This window comes from Chrysochloris asiatica, unplaced genomic scaffold, assembly GCF_000296735.1.
Source record: "Chrysochloris asiatica unplaced genomic scaffold, ChrAsi1.0 scaffold00118, whole genome shotgun sequence".
NCBI lineage: Eukaryota > Metazoa > Chordata > Mammalia > Afrosoricida > Chrysochloridae > Chrysochloris > Chrysochloris asiatica.
Genome location: NW_006408636.1, coordinates 9737740 through 9754132, shown reverse-complemented (window position 1 = coordinate 9754132; position 16393 = coordinate 9737740). Strand labels below are relative to the sequence as shown.

At 39.8% G+C, this 16393-nt stretch overlaps 1 protein-coding gene and 1 pseudogene across 1 annotated transcript in view; both read right to left on the bottom strand.

The window, feature by feature from the left end:
• LOC102839972 (NHS-like protein 2-like) overlaps positions 1 to 16393 on the bottom strand; it is a 649194-nt gene that overhangs the window by 537388 nt on the left and 95413 nt on the right. The window lies entirely within an intron of this gene.
• On the bottom strand, positions 7701 to 9502 carry LOC102810885 (annotated as a pseudogene).

Below are 16393 nucleotides of genomic sequence, written 5' to 3'. Positions count from 1 at the left end.
GAAGAAGAAGAAGAAGAAGAAGAAGAAGAAGAAGAAGAAGAAGAAGAAGAAGAAGAAGAAGAAGAAGAAGAAGAAGAAGAAGAAGAAGAAGAATGTGGCATCAGGATTGTAGGAAGACTCAATAATCTGCAATATTCAAGTGATACAACCTTGCTTGCTGGAAGTGAAGAGGACTTAATGTGATCAAAGACCACAGCCTTCAGTATGGATTGTACTTCAATGTAAAGAAAACACAAATCCTCACAACTGAACCAATAAATAGCATCACGATAAATGAATAAACGATTGAAGTAGTCAGAGACTTCATTCTGCTTGAATTCACAATCAATGTTCATGGAAGCAGCAGTTAAGAAACCAAATGACATATTTCACTAGGGGAATCTGCACAAGATCTCTTTAAAGTGTTCAAGAGCAAAGATATCAGTTTGAGGACTACGGTATGCCTGACCCAAGCCACGGTATTTTCATTTGCCTCGTAACCAGAGTCCTGGTGTGGTGCTGTGGGATAAAGCACAGTACTGCAAAGTTGATTTGTACCACAAGGTCAGTGGTTCAAACTTATCAGCTACTCCTTAGAAACCCTATACAGGGTCACTACGAATCAGAATCGACTCAATGGCACTTAACAACAACAACAGTATGCATGTAAAAGCTTGAAAATGAATAAGTAAATTGATGCATTTGAGTTATGGTGTTGGAGAAGAATACTGAAAATACCATGGACTGCCAGAGAGCAAACAGCTCTGTGTTGGAAGAAGTACAGTCAGAATGCTCCTTAAAAGTCAGGATGACAAGATTTCATTCCCTTATACTTTGAACATATCAGGAAGGATCAGACCCTGAAGAAGGACATCCTGCTTAAAGGGTCAGCAAAAGAGAGGAAGACCCCCAACGAATGGACTGACACAGTGGCAGCATCAATGAGCTCAAGCGTACCAATTGTGAGGATGGTGTAGAACGGGATGGTGTTTCATTCTGTTGTGTATACGGTCACTATGAGTCAGATATGATTTGACAGCACCTAACAACATCAACAAGGAGCTCTGGTAGCATAGTGGTTACGAATCGGGCTGCTAACATCAAGGTCGGCAGTTCGAAACAACCTGCTGTTCCGTGGAGAAAGATGAGGGTTTCTGCTCCCGTAAAGATTTGCATCCTCGGAAACCCTGTGTAGAAAGGATCACTATGAGTCGGAACCGACTCCACGGTACTTAACAACAACAACAACAATGCAACAATGCTTCAATATTAGAAATCAGTCAAGGTAATCAATCCACCACATAAATAAAACAAAGGAAAAGAACCATATGATTATCAACTAATGCAGAAAACGTCTTTAACAAAATCCAGCATCCAATCCTGATAAAAATATTAAACAAAATAGGAATAGAAGGGACATTCCTCAACATCATTAAAAGCATGTATATAAATCCAACAGCGAACATTACTCTCAATGGAAAGAAAATGAAACCATTCCCTTTTTGAACAGAACTCAGACAAGGATGCCCTGTATCACTGCTCCTATTCAATATTGTGCTGGAAATCTTAGCAAAAGCTATAGAGCAATAAAGAGAAATTAAATGCATCCAAATTGGCAAAGAAGAAGTAAAACTCTATTGGCAACCAATATGATCCTATACATAGAAAATCCCAAAGACTCAGCAAAAAAAATTATTGGAACTCAGGAAATATTCAGCGAAGTGGCAGGGTACAACATAAACATACAAAACTCCGTTGGACTTCTTTGCATTAGTAAAGAGAGCGCTGAAAAAGAAATCAGGAAAACAATACCATTTATAATGTTGTTGTTGTTGGTAAGTGCCATCGAGTTGGTTCCAACCCATAATGACCCTGTCTAGGATTTCCAAGGTGCAGTTGGTGGATTTGAACCACTGACCTTGTGGTTAGAAGTTCAGTGCTTATTCTACATTGTCATACCAGGACTTCCCTTTATAACTGTTGTTAAGTACTGCCGAGTCAGTTCCAACCCATAACGACCCTGTATAGGGTTTCCAAGGAGCAGTTGGTGAGCTTGAACAGCTGACCTTGCAGTTCAAACAACTTTGCAGTCTGCTGCATTAACCCACAGCACCACACCAGGACTACCCCATTTATAATAGTCGCCCAAAAGATTAAATTATTAGGAATAAAGCTAACCTGAGAAACTAAAGATGTATACAAAGAAAACTACAAAGCACGACTATACAAAACCAAAAGAGACTTACAAAAATGGAAGAATAAATGGGGAGGTGGGGCTTGATGGTGGGCAGGTAGAGGGGCAGGGAGGTTAGCCATCAGCAATACCACAGAATACCAGGTGAAGTGGGTTCAAGGCAGAGCTCCAAAAGTATAAACCAAAAATATCTAGGAATATTTTTAAAGTGTGAAGGCTTATAGCTAGTGGAACTTGTAGCAGGAGCAAGAAATCAAATATTGTTTAATCTGCCAGGCTCGGTGGCACAGAGCCAACAACTTGGGCAAGACCAAACAGCAAGACCAAGTGGGGGAACAGACCCATTATAGAATAACACTGCAGGAACCTCAGAGCAAAGGTAGATAAAACACTTTGTCGGTTTTTCTTTGTTCTGATATTTTTTTCTTTTTGGTATCTGTTCATTGCCCCTACCCCCACCCCCACTATTTGCGTACCTCCATTCTGGTGACTAGAGGGGGAGCCTGAGCAAATGGACACGCCTCACTCCCACCACTAGTGGATTCTTCTGCCATGCACAGGCACAGATACTTTAGGCCAAGAGCCGGCCCTGAACGGTTTTTCAATAGCAAAAAGGCCAAAACATGGTATGTGCAGAGGGAAAGAGAGTTTAAAAACAAAACAAGCCCAAAATTCAATTAAACCCTGAGGTACACCATAACAACAAACAGTGGCACCGTGAAATTTATCAGGCAGCTTTGAAGGCACGAAGTTGAAAGAGGACATTAAAGTCATACTTATATTAGGCTACAGATTTTTTTTTCTTTCTTTCTCTCCCTCCTCTCCCTTTTCTGAGATTATAGACTACAGTATCCAATCTAGTTTCTTTTGTTGTTGTTGTTGTTGTTTGGTGGGGTATTTTTTTATTCTTTCTTGTTTTTTTTACTTTTGCTGTTTTCTGCTCCCCCTTTTATTTTTCAAGGACCCTTTCTCTCCCTATGGCAAATGCTGCCATATAGTCAAGCTACAATCCCACCCTATAAAACCCTACAATCCAGGAAAGAACCAATACCAATGCCATAAACCAGGGAGGCAGAAACACCTGTGAAAGTTACTCTGAGTCAAGCAATAAGAAGCATGAAAAGGGAAACCCACACTACATGGAGGCAATCAGAGAGCATTAAAAAATAGCAAAACACACACTCAATTAAGTATTAAGGCCACAGATAAACACTCAACATGTCTAAGAAGCAAAAGCAAATGACTATATCAGCACATGTCCAGAAACAAGATAAAATGTCTGAGACAAATGACTTAGATGTAGACCTGGACTCCATTCTGAAAGGAGGGCAGGCCTTGGAAATGTCTGAGAACAAATTCAGAAAAATGATTATAAAGTGTTTCAAAACACTTTACAATGGAGTTGAGAAATGGCAATTCCTCTACTTGATATATATCTCCAAAAAATAACACCCATCATATGAGTAGATATGTTCATCACAGCAGATTCACATGCTCATCACAACAGTATTCCTAACAGCAAAAAGTTGGAAACAGCAAAAATGTCCATCATTGGAAAAATGTATAAACTTTGGTACTTAAACACAATGAGATACTAAGCAACACTGAAGAAAAATGAAGAATCTGTGAAACACCTCATAATGTGGATAAACCTGGAGGACAATATGTTGAGTGAAATTAGTCTTTTACAAAAAGACAAACATTTTATGAGAACACTATTGTAAAAACTCAAGAAAAGATTTTCATGCTAAACATTCTTTGATAGTTACCAGGAGTGGGAAAGAAGGGAGAGTAACTCACTGGCTAGAAAATCGTTATTGTTGTTGTTGTTGTTAAGTGCTGCCAAGTCAGTTCTGACTCATAGAGACCCTTTGCACAGCATAACACAATAATACAGGGTCCTGCACCACCCTCACCATTGTTGTTACTTTGGAGCTCATTGTTGCCGCAACTGTATCAATCCATCTCATTGGGGGCTCTTCCTCTTTTTCTCTGATCCTCCACTTTACCAAGCATGATATCCTTCTCCAGTGAACAGTCCAGCCTGATAGCATGTCCAAAGTATGAGAGATGAAGTCTTGCCATCTGACTTCTAAAAACATTCTGTGTGTACTTTTTCCAACACAGATTTATTTTTTTCTTCTGGCAGTCCAATGTTTTTTGTTTGTTTGTTTTTAACTTTAAAGATCAAATTTATTCAGAGAAAATAAAAACAAAACCAAAAATCCACAACCCAAGGAATGGGGATTTTATATCTTAAGATTATCTCCCAGGTACTAAGTCTACAGATTAAAAATTAATTTCATAGAATACATTTTTGTACAAATTTTATAGGTATTCAGGAGCTGGACATAAATCAATCCCTATTTCTGCTTTAACAGGAGAGCAAAGTAAAGGAATGGGACAAGAACAGCTCTTTTGGATACAACTATTTGGAAGGACAGTAGACATGAAGAGGACAAACCCTACCTTCTCATTATCTACAACAAATGGGGAAAAAAACAAACAAAAACACTTTTAAGCCCTCTTCCTAGTTACTAGTCAATTCATTCCAGTTAAAACAAATTCAATTGGTAGAGCTTTCATGTTCACTGGGTAAATGATTCATTATACTCACTGCAGCAGCTAACAAACCAACACCCCTGATTCGCCAGACAGCCTAGGACTGATGGGAGAAGGGCTTGCAAACAAGAGACCAATGCGTCATTTCTCTCAAGTATCAGGGGGAGGGTACCATCTATCAAGCTGACCGGTACAAAGGCACAACACACAGAAAAGCAGGCAAGTGAAGCTATTGTGTTGCAAGAGAAAGCAGGACTTTGTTAAATAGTTCTATCATCATTTATTCTCTTAAGGAAGTTTTTTTGGTTTTTGTTTTTTTTTTTAAAACAAACAAACAAAAAACCCACACAAAACAAACAATAAAACAAAACCAAAAAACACACACATTTGTCTGGGCCATATTATAAATCAAAACATTGGTGTGGGGTATCAGTGGAGAGAAGGAAATATGTTGGGGTTTTTCTTTTTTAAAGCCAAAGTTGTTAAGGAAGATTCCCAATTTAAGTGTCCTAATTTATCTACCCAAGATCATTAATTCTATTGTTTTCTGATTATAAAAGGGGTCAAAGAAACAAAAACAAGATGGTAGATAGAGAGTCAAGACATCAAGGAACCAATTTGCCTGAGAAAAGCAGTGATTCCTCATTTGATAACTCCCAGTGGCTGAAAGTTAAATGCCTAAGATCAGGTATGTCACTTAAATAGAAGCTGGAGGCAACAATAAAGAACAGTGTGAGGAATACTAAGATTCTGACAAGTCTAAACTTTTAAAGCTTCAAGGCTTCCACAGAATGCATTTGAACTTTTGAGAAGGGTAGTGTTTAGAAAGGGCAGAACTAGGACACATAAAAGACCCAGGAATTCCCATGACCCCTATGTGATTCCTGCGCCAGAAAAAAGAAAAAAAAAAAAAAATCATGTGTTTATTGGAAAGAATACTATTTCCCTACTACCTGCTAAAAATGAAACATCTCCAAAGCGTCTTGATTTTACCATTTATTTTGGTCACCAAGCAGTCCTAGTCTTTCACAAAGGCCTGTAGACTTACTCCCTACTATACCCCCTGGGGGATAAAAATGAAAGCATTCCCTCTAGGCTGGCCCTAGGGACTTGTAGCTTCCTGGAGACTAAAAGCACCTCAGAGATATTATTTAACCTACCTTTCTGAGGATGGAAAATTTATTCAGATGTTTTAGAATTCATATATGCCAAAATAGTATAGTTAAGAATTAAAAGGTAGAACTCTCACACTCTTCCTGCCCAAGCAGAGTCCAGACATTGAATTCACTGTCATTAACATTTCTGCTAAACAGAGGCTGCTAGGAACTAACTAATCACACAGGTATCATAACACGCACAACTTTTCCTTTAAATCTGCCTTTTTTTTTTCTCTGTGGCTACATTGGTGAGTCTCCAATTAGTTCAATATTTTTAAAGCTGCAGCAGCATGGAAAAGAATTTCATTTCATTTCATTTCATTAAAAAAAAAAAAAAGTTCAAAAAGGTCTTCAGTCAGCCTGGAATAGTTAGAGGAATAGAAGATACTTCTTGAAAGAAAGAACAAAAATGGCAGTTTGATTGGCTACTATAAGAACAAACAAGTTGTTCCCAGGGAAGCCATCAAGGCAAGCAATCAAGTCCCTTCAGGACAAACCCCCCCTCCAAGACTGAAACTCATGAGCAGGAATATAAGCTTGCTGGTGACCAAGTTAGTCTACTGATGAGTGGAAGTGGGGGAAAGGCAGCAATGAAGATATAGGCTGAGTTTGACCACATTCCATAGGCTCCTGTTGACCTGGAGATGAGAAAGAGAAGAGGAATGGCTAGTTGGTCTGAAGTATGGTGAGACCTGGGGACTCCTGAGCCCATGGACAAGGACAGCTATGGAGGGCTAGAGCTAAGAGTGAAGCGTCCAGCTGATATGAAGTGAGGGGAAACGCACAAGAATGCCCAAACTTACAAATGGTATCCATTTGACCTAGCTTCAATGGCTGGATGGTCAGAACTCGACTAGAGGAAAATTTTTAAAAAAACTAATAAAGGAAGCAAGTGTAAATTGCTACAATTTTATGAACTTGACCTATACTTATGGATGTAGTAGCTCAAAATGCCAACTGAGAGGGAAGGAGTCAGGATTGATAGGGATGGACAACTTAGACATTGGTTACCTAAAATGGGGGGTGAAGGGAGCTATAAAGGAATGAAATGACTGGCTTACAAGTTTTCAAGAGGGAGTTTAGTTTCAGAGTGTGTGGGGGAAGGTAGAATACTCACTGAATAATTTTCATCTTGTTTAGACAGATCTGGTGAAAGGAGATGGGGATACAATTCTCATGATTCAATAATGAATAATTGTTATTATGACTAATTGCGATAGTCACAACTATAAAGGTAGAAGTTTTGCAACATAAAGTGGGGAGTAGTTAATCTTACATTCCAAGGACAGAAGACCTAGGACCATCAAGGGAGAAGAGCATGAGCGGAATGTGGGACCCTATCTAGAGAAGCAGCGCCACCAGAGATGGAAGCAGAGATGAGAGCATGAAGAGAGAAAGCAGCTGAGGACTCTAGACTCATGGAAAGAGAAAGGCTGTGTGATGGAGGCCAGGAGGCAGACTTGCAGAATGTGCCCTTGGGTTGTTTAAATGATATATTCCTGAATGTTTTTGTGCACATCCCAACAAAACAAAAACCCCAGAGGGAATAGAAACAAATATTGCTCAATGATGATTGATGCATGGAGGGGATTGTAATCATTGCAATGTAACAAAATATGATAGGATGAGTGTAACGCCGATGTTCTCCCATATAAACTATCACTCAATTCATAATAAAAAAAGAAAGAAATATCTTCAGGAGATGGTGAGTTTTCTTTTTTTGTGTCTCAATAGAGGTTTGATTTGCTCTTGAATGTTCCAGGGTGAAGAGAGACTAGGAGAAAGCACAGCATGTATTTTTTACTATTCTATGTAATTTCTCCCTCATTTTCATTCTCACCATCAACGTACTTGCTTGCAGAACTGAATTTGGAGGCTGGATTTTCTGCAGATTTCTTTGGTGCAGGTGCAGATCTGGAGTCTTGATCCTTTTTGCCATCTTTCCTATCAGACTCCTTCCAGTGGTCTTTGTTCCCACCATCTCCTGAATCACGGCAACAGTTTCCATTTTGGCCTTTTGGGACACTCACCCCATCAACTTTATTTTTATCTTTCCTTGCAGGTCCTTCTTCAGAGGCTTGAGTTGGATCTACCTTACCCCCAACACTTGCAGGGGGCTGCTGTTCTGTGTCCGAACTGTAAGATGGAGCAGAAGGATGAGAGAACTTCACTTCGCCCAAACGTTCTCCTTTGGTGGCAGGGCTGTTATTACCTTTAGATGCTGCTCATGTTTGAGAGGCATAGAAGTTGGAGAGTGACAATCTTCCTTCTTACTGAGGGTTTCATTTTCCGGAGACTTTTCACTTTCTCTCCTTTGTGTATTTCTGCCAGATGTGGTTGAGGTCCCAGTCTGTCCTTGACCTTTCCCGTTCCTGAGTTTCTTCACTTCGCCAGCTTGGGTGTCTTCCCCGAGGCCTCATTCTAATTTTGGCTCATCCAGCCTACATTATAATGTCTCCAGTTCCTTCTGTAGTTGCTTTTCTACTTCTTGTTCTCTACCAGCTGTGTCAATAGGCTTTGCCCCTCCAAAGATAGAAGCCGCTGGACTGGATTGGGAGGTGCTAGCTCTAGTAACGTAGTAGTTAGGAATCGGGCTGCTAACCGCAAGGTCAGCAGTTCGGAACTACCAGCTGTTCCGTGGGAGAAAGATGAGGATTTCTGCTCCCATAAAGATTTGTAGCCTCGGAAACCCTGTGCAGGGTCACTATGAGTCGGAACCGACTCCACGGTATTGGTCTTCATAGCGATCCCCACCTCCTCTGTAGTCATCATTCCTTCGGTACCCACTACCAAATGCTCTTCTGCCATTGCCTACTCTGAAGTCATAGCCTCTATCACAGTCTCTGCTGCCTCAGTCATCATATCGATCTTGGACCCAATATTGATCCATATCCGGGCGTGGCCCATCCCGGTACCCATCACGAAACCTGTCTGAATAGTAACAATCACGAGATTTACCTCCAAATCAATCATCACCTCGTCTAGGTGGGTAGTCATCAAAGCTGTCTGTGGCAGGACTGGCCCTGCAGTGTGGAGTATCTGTTTTGTGAGAATACCGATTTCTATATCGGCCATAAGAACAATCATCCCTGTCTTTACCATGTGCTTGATCAGCAACATCCATTCGAATTCTCTTGTTACCTAGAGACTCTTCATTGAGATTCAGGGCACTGAACCAGGTCCTCAAACTCAGCATAACCAAAACCTTTTCATCTCTCTGGGATGCTGGGTTCATGTGGTAAGTGCACTGCACTAATATTTAACCATCTTAAGAATTCCTTAATGGAGTCTTCTGTTACATCATAGGGTAAATTTCTTAGAAAAGCAGTGTAGATTTAGGAAGATGGCTCCAGTCGATATTGGGTTCCCAAGCAGCCCATGTAGCAGTGGGCAGTATAGGATGGCCAACTGGAGGTGCCCTATACATATCATCGTCATTACTGTGCCAAGTGGTTCAAGCATCTCCTTCCAGGTCATCTGTTTCATCAGCCTAGCTGACTGGTTTGGGGACATAGGTGTTTACTCCACGGGTACACCCCTCCTCAGCCAGGAAGTCTTTCAGGGAGATAGTCTTTCCCTTCTTATTCTTCTTTTTTGCTGAGGCTGCCATGTTGGGAGAGGAAGCGAGAATACAAATGCCCAATGTACTTTTAATATTCTTCTTCAACACCATAATTCAAATGCATCAATTCTTCTCTGGTCTTATACACTGTCTTACTTTCACATACACATGAGGTGACTGAAAACACTATGGCTTAGTCCTCAAACTAATATCTTTTCTCTTTAACACTTTAAAGAGGTCGTGTGCAGATTTGCCTAATCAAATACATCATATAATTTCTTGACTGCTTCTTTCATGAGTGTTGATTGTGGATTCAAGCACAATGTAGTCTTTTCTTTTCTCCTTTTTTCATAATGTTATTTATTAGTCCAGTTGTGAGGATTTTTGTTTTCTTTACAGTGAGATACAGTCCATACTAAAGGGTATAGTCTTAGATCTTCATCAGTAAGTATGGCAAGTCTTCTTTTTCGGCAAGCAAGGTTGTATCATGTGTATGTTGCAGGTTGTTATGAGTTTTCCTCTAATCCTGTTGTCATGTTTTTCTTCATAAATCCACATGTATGACATAAATTAACACAGGTGGCAGGGATGGCAATATACAAGAGGGAGATTGGCAGAAATATGATGAAGATAGGTGAAGACACAGGGAGGAATGCAAGGGATAGAGGTTAATACTGTTACATACAACAGTGTATCAGCATTGTTCTACAGGTATATACATAGACACAAGCTGATATACCCACAAATATGTAAGGGTTTGGAACCTATAAAGGTGGTGGAGCATACAGGAGCAAAATTATGAAAACGTTTTAGACATTACCAAACACCTTTGAGTAACAAGTTGCTGGGCCTAGGGGCTCAGGACCCTACATAGTCTCAGGGGACACCATGGTCAATTGGTATAACATAGCCCCAAAGACAATGTTCTACATCCTATTTTGGTGAGTAGTGACTAGGTTCTTAAAAACTCATGAGCAACCATCTAAAGTAGAACTATTGGTCTCTCCATGTGTGGAGGAGAAAAGAGTGATGAAAACTGAAGATGCTTGGAATCAGTTGGTCCAGTGGACTAATGGAATATGTGAATATGAGTCTCCACAACTCTGAGACCAGAAGAACTCGTTGGTACCTCTGAAAGGAATCACATCAGAAGATCCTGGATAGAATGGGAGCAAATGTGGAACAAAACTCAAGATTATAAAAACAATAAAACAAAAAAACACAAAACAAAAAAGAGCAGACTTACTGGCCAGAAAGTGATTGTAGGATCCAGAGACTGTGACCCTTGGTCACCATTCAGGTTTGGAACAGAACTAATCCTCATGGCCCGATTTTCATCCAAGTAGTAGGTAGATATATAGGGAGAGACAAGAATACTAGTAAGGTATACTTACCATGGAGTCTGATGTGGCACTGTGGGATAAAGCACTGGACTGCATGGTTGGTTTGAAACACAAGATCAGCAGTTCAAACTCACCAACTGCTCCTCGAAAACCCTGAGCAGGGTCGCTATGAGTCAGAACTGACTGAGTGGCAGTTAACAACAACAAAATAAAACCATGGAACAGTCAATCATTCAAAATAAAAAAGGCAACATTTACCTAAGAACAAAGTTCAGAAGAGTTGAGAAGGAAGGTGGAACACAAACTAGATAATTTGTTACATTGCAATTATTGTGATGAAACAAAGTATGATTTGTTGAATGTAAAACTGTTGAACAGTTCTGTAAACCTTCACTCAGTTCACATACACACACACACACACACACACACACACAGAGAAAGCTTCAAAAAAACAAATAAATAAAACAAACTGTTACAGAGCAAAAATATCAGTTTGAGGATTTTAAGGTGTGCCTGATCCTAGCCCTGGTATTTTCAATTACCTAATACGCATATGAAAGTTGAACAATGAATAAAAATCAATTCACTTGAATTACGGTGTAGGAGAAGGATATTGAAAGTGTCAAGGACTGCCAGAAGAACAAACAAATGTGTCTTAGAAGAAGTACAGCTAGAATGCTCCTTAGAATCCAGGATGTTGAGATTTTGTCTCTCATATTTTTTATCATGTTGTTAGTAGGGACCAATGCCTGGAGAAGGACATTATTCATGCAAAAGTGGAAGATCATAAAAAAATATGGAGACTCCCGCTCCCGCAATGAGATGGTTTGACACAGTGGCAGCAACAATTGTTAGGATGGGTCAGGATAGGACAGTGTTTTATTCTGTTTTGCATGGGATTGCTTTGAGTTGGAATTGACTGAACAGCACCTAACAACAACAATAAGAAGTATATATCCTGATCCTGCTAAGACTCTTCTTATCATCTCAAATTCCTGCTAGCTGAGCGTTATCTCTAGAGCACTCCTTTCCTATCCTTTCCTGGGGTACAAGAGGCAGAGAAGGAGTCTCTAAGAAAAGAGGTCTTAACTGACTCTCCCGTCTACCTCTGGGGAGTTATAAAAGACACAGCTATGGGAGCACAAGGAGCTCTGATAGCATAGTGGTACAAATCAGGCTGCTAATCTCACGGTCAGCAGTACGAAACTACCAGCTGTTCCATGGGAGAAAGATGAGGCTTTCTGCTCCCGTAAAGATATACAGCCTTGGAAACCCTGTACAGGGTTGCTATGAGTCAGAACCAACTCCACGGCATATAACAACAACAACAACAATGGGAGCACAGGCTTGCTATAAAATGGCTGTGTGCAGGTTAAACCAGCACTGCCCCAAAACAAGTACATACTAAGTCCCCTTGGAGGGTTGTACTCTTGTGGAAACCTATAAGGCAAAATTATTAAATGCCTTCAAGTTAGTTCTGACTCATAGCGACCCTGTATAGGGTTTCTGAGGAGCAGCTGGTGAGCTTGAACAGCTGACCTTCTGTTTCAAACTGACCTTGCAGTCTAGTGTTTATGCTACAATGCCACACCAGGGCTCCATAAGGCAGAGTTCCCTCTTAATCCCAAACTTTCTCCCTCTTTTCACTGATCTTGTGCTCCTAACACCAGGGGTGATATTTGCCCACATTTGCCCACATGTGGTGTCAGGAGATAACATCTAATAAATTACATGCTCAAAGAATTTCTGCCTCCTGGAATCTTCCCTTATAAGAAAACTTAAAAATTCTACTCCATGACCTGATCTGGTTGCTTAGGAGGGCAGAGGAGCCCAACCTTTTGTCCTCTGATCCCCACCAGAGGTCTGAAAATATGAGATATGACCCCTAGATTGAGCGAGGGAGGAAAGAGAGACCATTCCTTAAATGCAAGGACGTTCACTCATCACAGCAATATGGAGAGAACTAGACTTGCATTCGTAAAATTTTATCTTTGAATTGAGTGTGCCAATAGTACTTGATTAGGAGTCAGGGCTATATCTGCAACCCACCTCAGCTATTTATTAGTTGTTGAGTAAGAACATCCCCAAATTAACTGAGAGTTCCCAACATGAGATGGTGGCTATGCTAAGGTCTGAGGTCAAAAAGTCATTTTGAATCAAAAGTAATTTCTGCATCAAGAAATGCATTCTGTCACTCTCCACTGTACCCTGAAAAAATTAAGTGGTAAATTATATGATTTTGCTTGCTTAAGAGGTTTGTTTACTTAAGAATGCTTCCTGTTCAGAAAATCGAATTCAAAACAACCCTTAGAACAGCCACTTACTCAAGAGAAACATTAAAATTATGTATGTCCTCCCTGAAATCACGTAAGGAGTGCCTCATGATTGTTTCAAGGCCAAACACACCCAATTTTGTAACAATTACTTAAATGTCAACCAATCACTGAATTTGTATTGACGTTCCTTGTATTTTCTTATAAAAACTCCCTTCTCAGGTCATTTAGTACAGAATCTTCTGTACCATGTGATTCCCAATTAGCAAATTACCTTGCCTCTCAATTAAACCTCTTTACTTTTAATTTCAACCAGACTCTGCTGTTTTTGATTGAGGACACTGTGTAGCTTTGGGCAGATAATCTCTGTAAAATGGGGCTAATAATCCATTCAGAAACTCAGAACACTGCAGTATTCTGATCCTCAGCCAACATCCTGCCTGAATGAAATTTACAGCATGAGAAAACAAAGAAGATAACATTTCTTCTATGCTTTTTAAATTGTTGTTTAGAAAGATTGTGTTACGCAAAGTCCTATTGTCTAGGTTGACAGAAACCTTATAAAATCATCTAGTGCAGCCATCTCATTTTACTGATGGGAAAACTGAGGTTCAAAGAAGGGAAGATTGGCCTTAAATCAACCAAATGGCACAGTGCCAGAGAAATAAATAGCAAGTACTACAAAAACTGGCTTTCACAAAGAGTTGACTTATGAAAATCTCTGCTGGCCCCACTGCCAAAAACCCAAGATCACTCTCCCTGAGATTTTGCTAATCTAAAAGTTCATCACTAAGGCAGGGCTTGATGGTGGATAAGGTAGAGGTGCAGTGAAGATCTCCATCAGCAATACCACAGAATACTAGGTGAAATGGGTTCAGGGAAGAGCTTCAAAATTCGGAACCACATATCTAGGAATATTTTAAAAGTTTGAAAGCTTATAGCTAGTGGAACTTGTAGTGGAAGTAAGAAATCTAGTACTTTAGAATCTGCCGGGCTCAGCTGCCCAGAGTCGACAACTTGGGTGAGACCAAAATGCAAGACCAAGCTGGGGAGCAAGCAGACCCACCAAGGAAGAATGCTGTGGGAACCTCGGAGCAAAGGTGGACAATATACATTGACAATTTTGCTTTGTTCTGATTTTTTTGTTGTTATTTGTTCATTGGCTCCCCACTGTTTGTGCACCTCCATTCTGCTGACTAGAGGGGGTGCCTGAGCGAGTGGACACACCTCCACCTCCACCACTGGTGTGCTCTTCTGACACTCATGCACACAGATACTCTCAGCATTTAAAGCTACAGGCAGTTCAAAATGGCCACAGCTGGCCCTGAACTGATTGCTAATAAGAAAAAGGACAGAACAAGGGGTGTGGAGACAGACAGAGAGTTTAAAAACAAAACCGGCTGAAAATCAAATCCTGAAAAACAGCATAACAAAAAACAGTGGCACCTTGAAATTTATCAGGTGGCTGTGAAGGCAAGAAGCTGAAACAGGATATTAAAATCATACTCATATTAGACTACAGATTTTTTTTCCCTTCTCTCCCTCCTCTCCCTTTTCTGTGATTATAGACTACAGTATCCAATCTAACTTTGTGGTGTTGTTTTCTGGTGTTTATTATTATTATTGCATTGCTGTTGCTGTTTTGTTTTTATGTTCCCACTTTTACCTTTGGGGGACTCTTTCTCTATATATATTATCCAAGAAGAGACAGCAATTGCTGCCATATACTCAAGTTACAATCACACCCTATAGAATCCCACAATCAAGGCAAGAACCAATACATACTACCATACACCAGGGAGGCAGACAACACCTGTGAAAGTTACTCTGAGTTAAGCAATAAAAAGAGTGAAAAGGGAAGCCCACATCCTGATCACATCTTCCTTGAAGCAATCAGAAAGCATAAAAAAAAAAAAAAAAAAAAAAAAAAAAAAAAAACCACACACTTAATTAAGTATTAAGGCCACTTAAACCTGTCTAAGAAGCAAAAGCAGATGACCATATCAGCATATGTCCTGAAACAAGATAAAATGTCTGAGATAAATGACCTAGAGGTAGACCTGGACTATATTCTGAAAGGAGGGCAGACCTTGGAAATGCCTGAAAACAAATTCAGAAAAATGATTATAAAATGTTTCAAAACACTTTACAATGCAGTTGAGAAAAATAAGGAAGAAGCCAGGAAAGTGATACAGGAACAATCAAATAAGATAGATACAGCATTGGAAACAATTCAAAACCTACAGAAAGAGGTCAAAACGACCAATAATAGAATATCAGAAATAGACAATACTCTGAAAGGGCAAAGGAGTAGAACAGAAGAGATGGAAGGCAGAACTATTAAGCTGGAAATCACTCTATACCACTAAGATAGAAGTAAAAGCAGGAAAAAAATGATTAAAAAATCTGAAGAAGGTCTAAGATGCATGTTGGACAACATGACGAGGAATAATTTAAGAATTATTGGCATATCAGAACAGGAAGAATCACAAAAATTCACAGAGGAAATAGCTGAAAAACTTCTGGAAGAAAAATTCTCTAACATCCTGAAAAGGAAAAGATAAACATTCAAGAAGCTCAATGAAACCTAGGATGGATAGACCCCAAAAGAAAATCACCGAGACATATCATAATCAAGCTCTCCAAAATGAAAGATAAAGAGACAATCCTGAAAGCAGCTAGGGAAAAGAGAAGTGTTACATACAAAGGCAAGCAAGTCAGATTAAGCTTGAGTCTCTCAGCAGAAAACATGCAGGCAAGAAGGTAAGGGGGAGACATATATAAAACACTGAAACAAAAAACTGCCTACCAATAATCCTTTATTCAGCAAAGCTATCAATCAAAGATGACTGTAATCAAAACATTCCAGGATAAACAGAAGCTAAGCAATGTTGCCAAAGCCAACCCTACACTACAAAACATCCTAACGGGAGTTCTGTGGACAGAGAACCAACAAGTACAGACAACACCCAGAGACTGACATACGTGGCAGCAACTCCCAGAACTAAATTGACAGATGAAAGACTTGAGAAAACAACTAAACTATAAGAACAAACTCAGAAAACCTGGGAGGTCAGTCTATGATGAAAACAATTACAATGCGAAAGAAGGTAAACACGTAGGAACAGAGATCCAGATGATGAGAAGGGCAGGTAGATAACAGGATAAAATAGACTGCACTAAATGGAGGAGCAAGTTAGTGGAATATAATGTAACCTCAAATAAAATTAACACTTCACAATATACCAGGAAAATTAAAATCCAAGAGAAACATGGAAACATTAAAACTATGAGGAAACACACAAGAAAGAACACAAAAACCA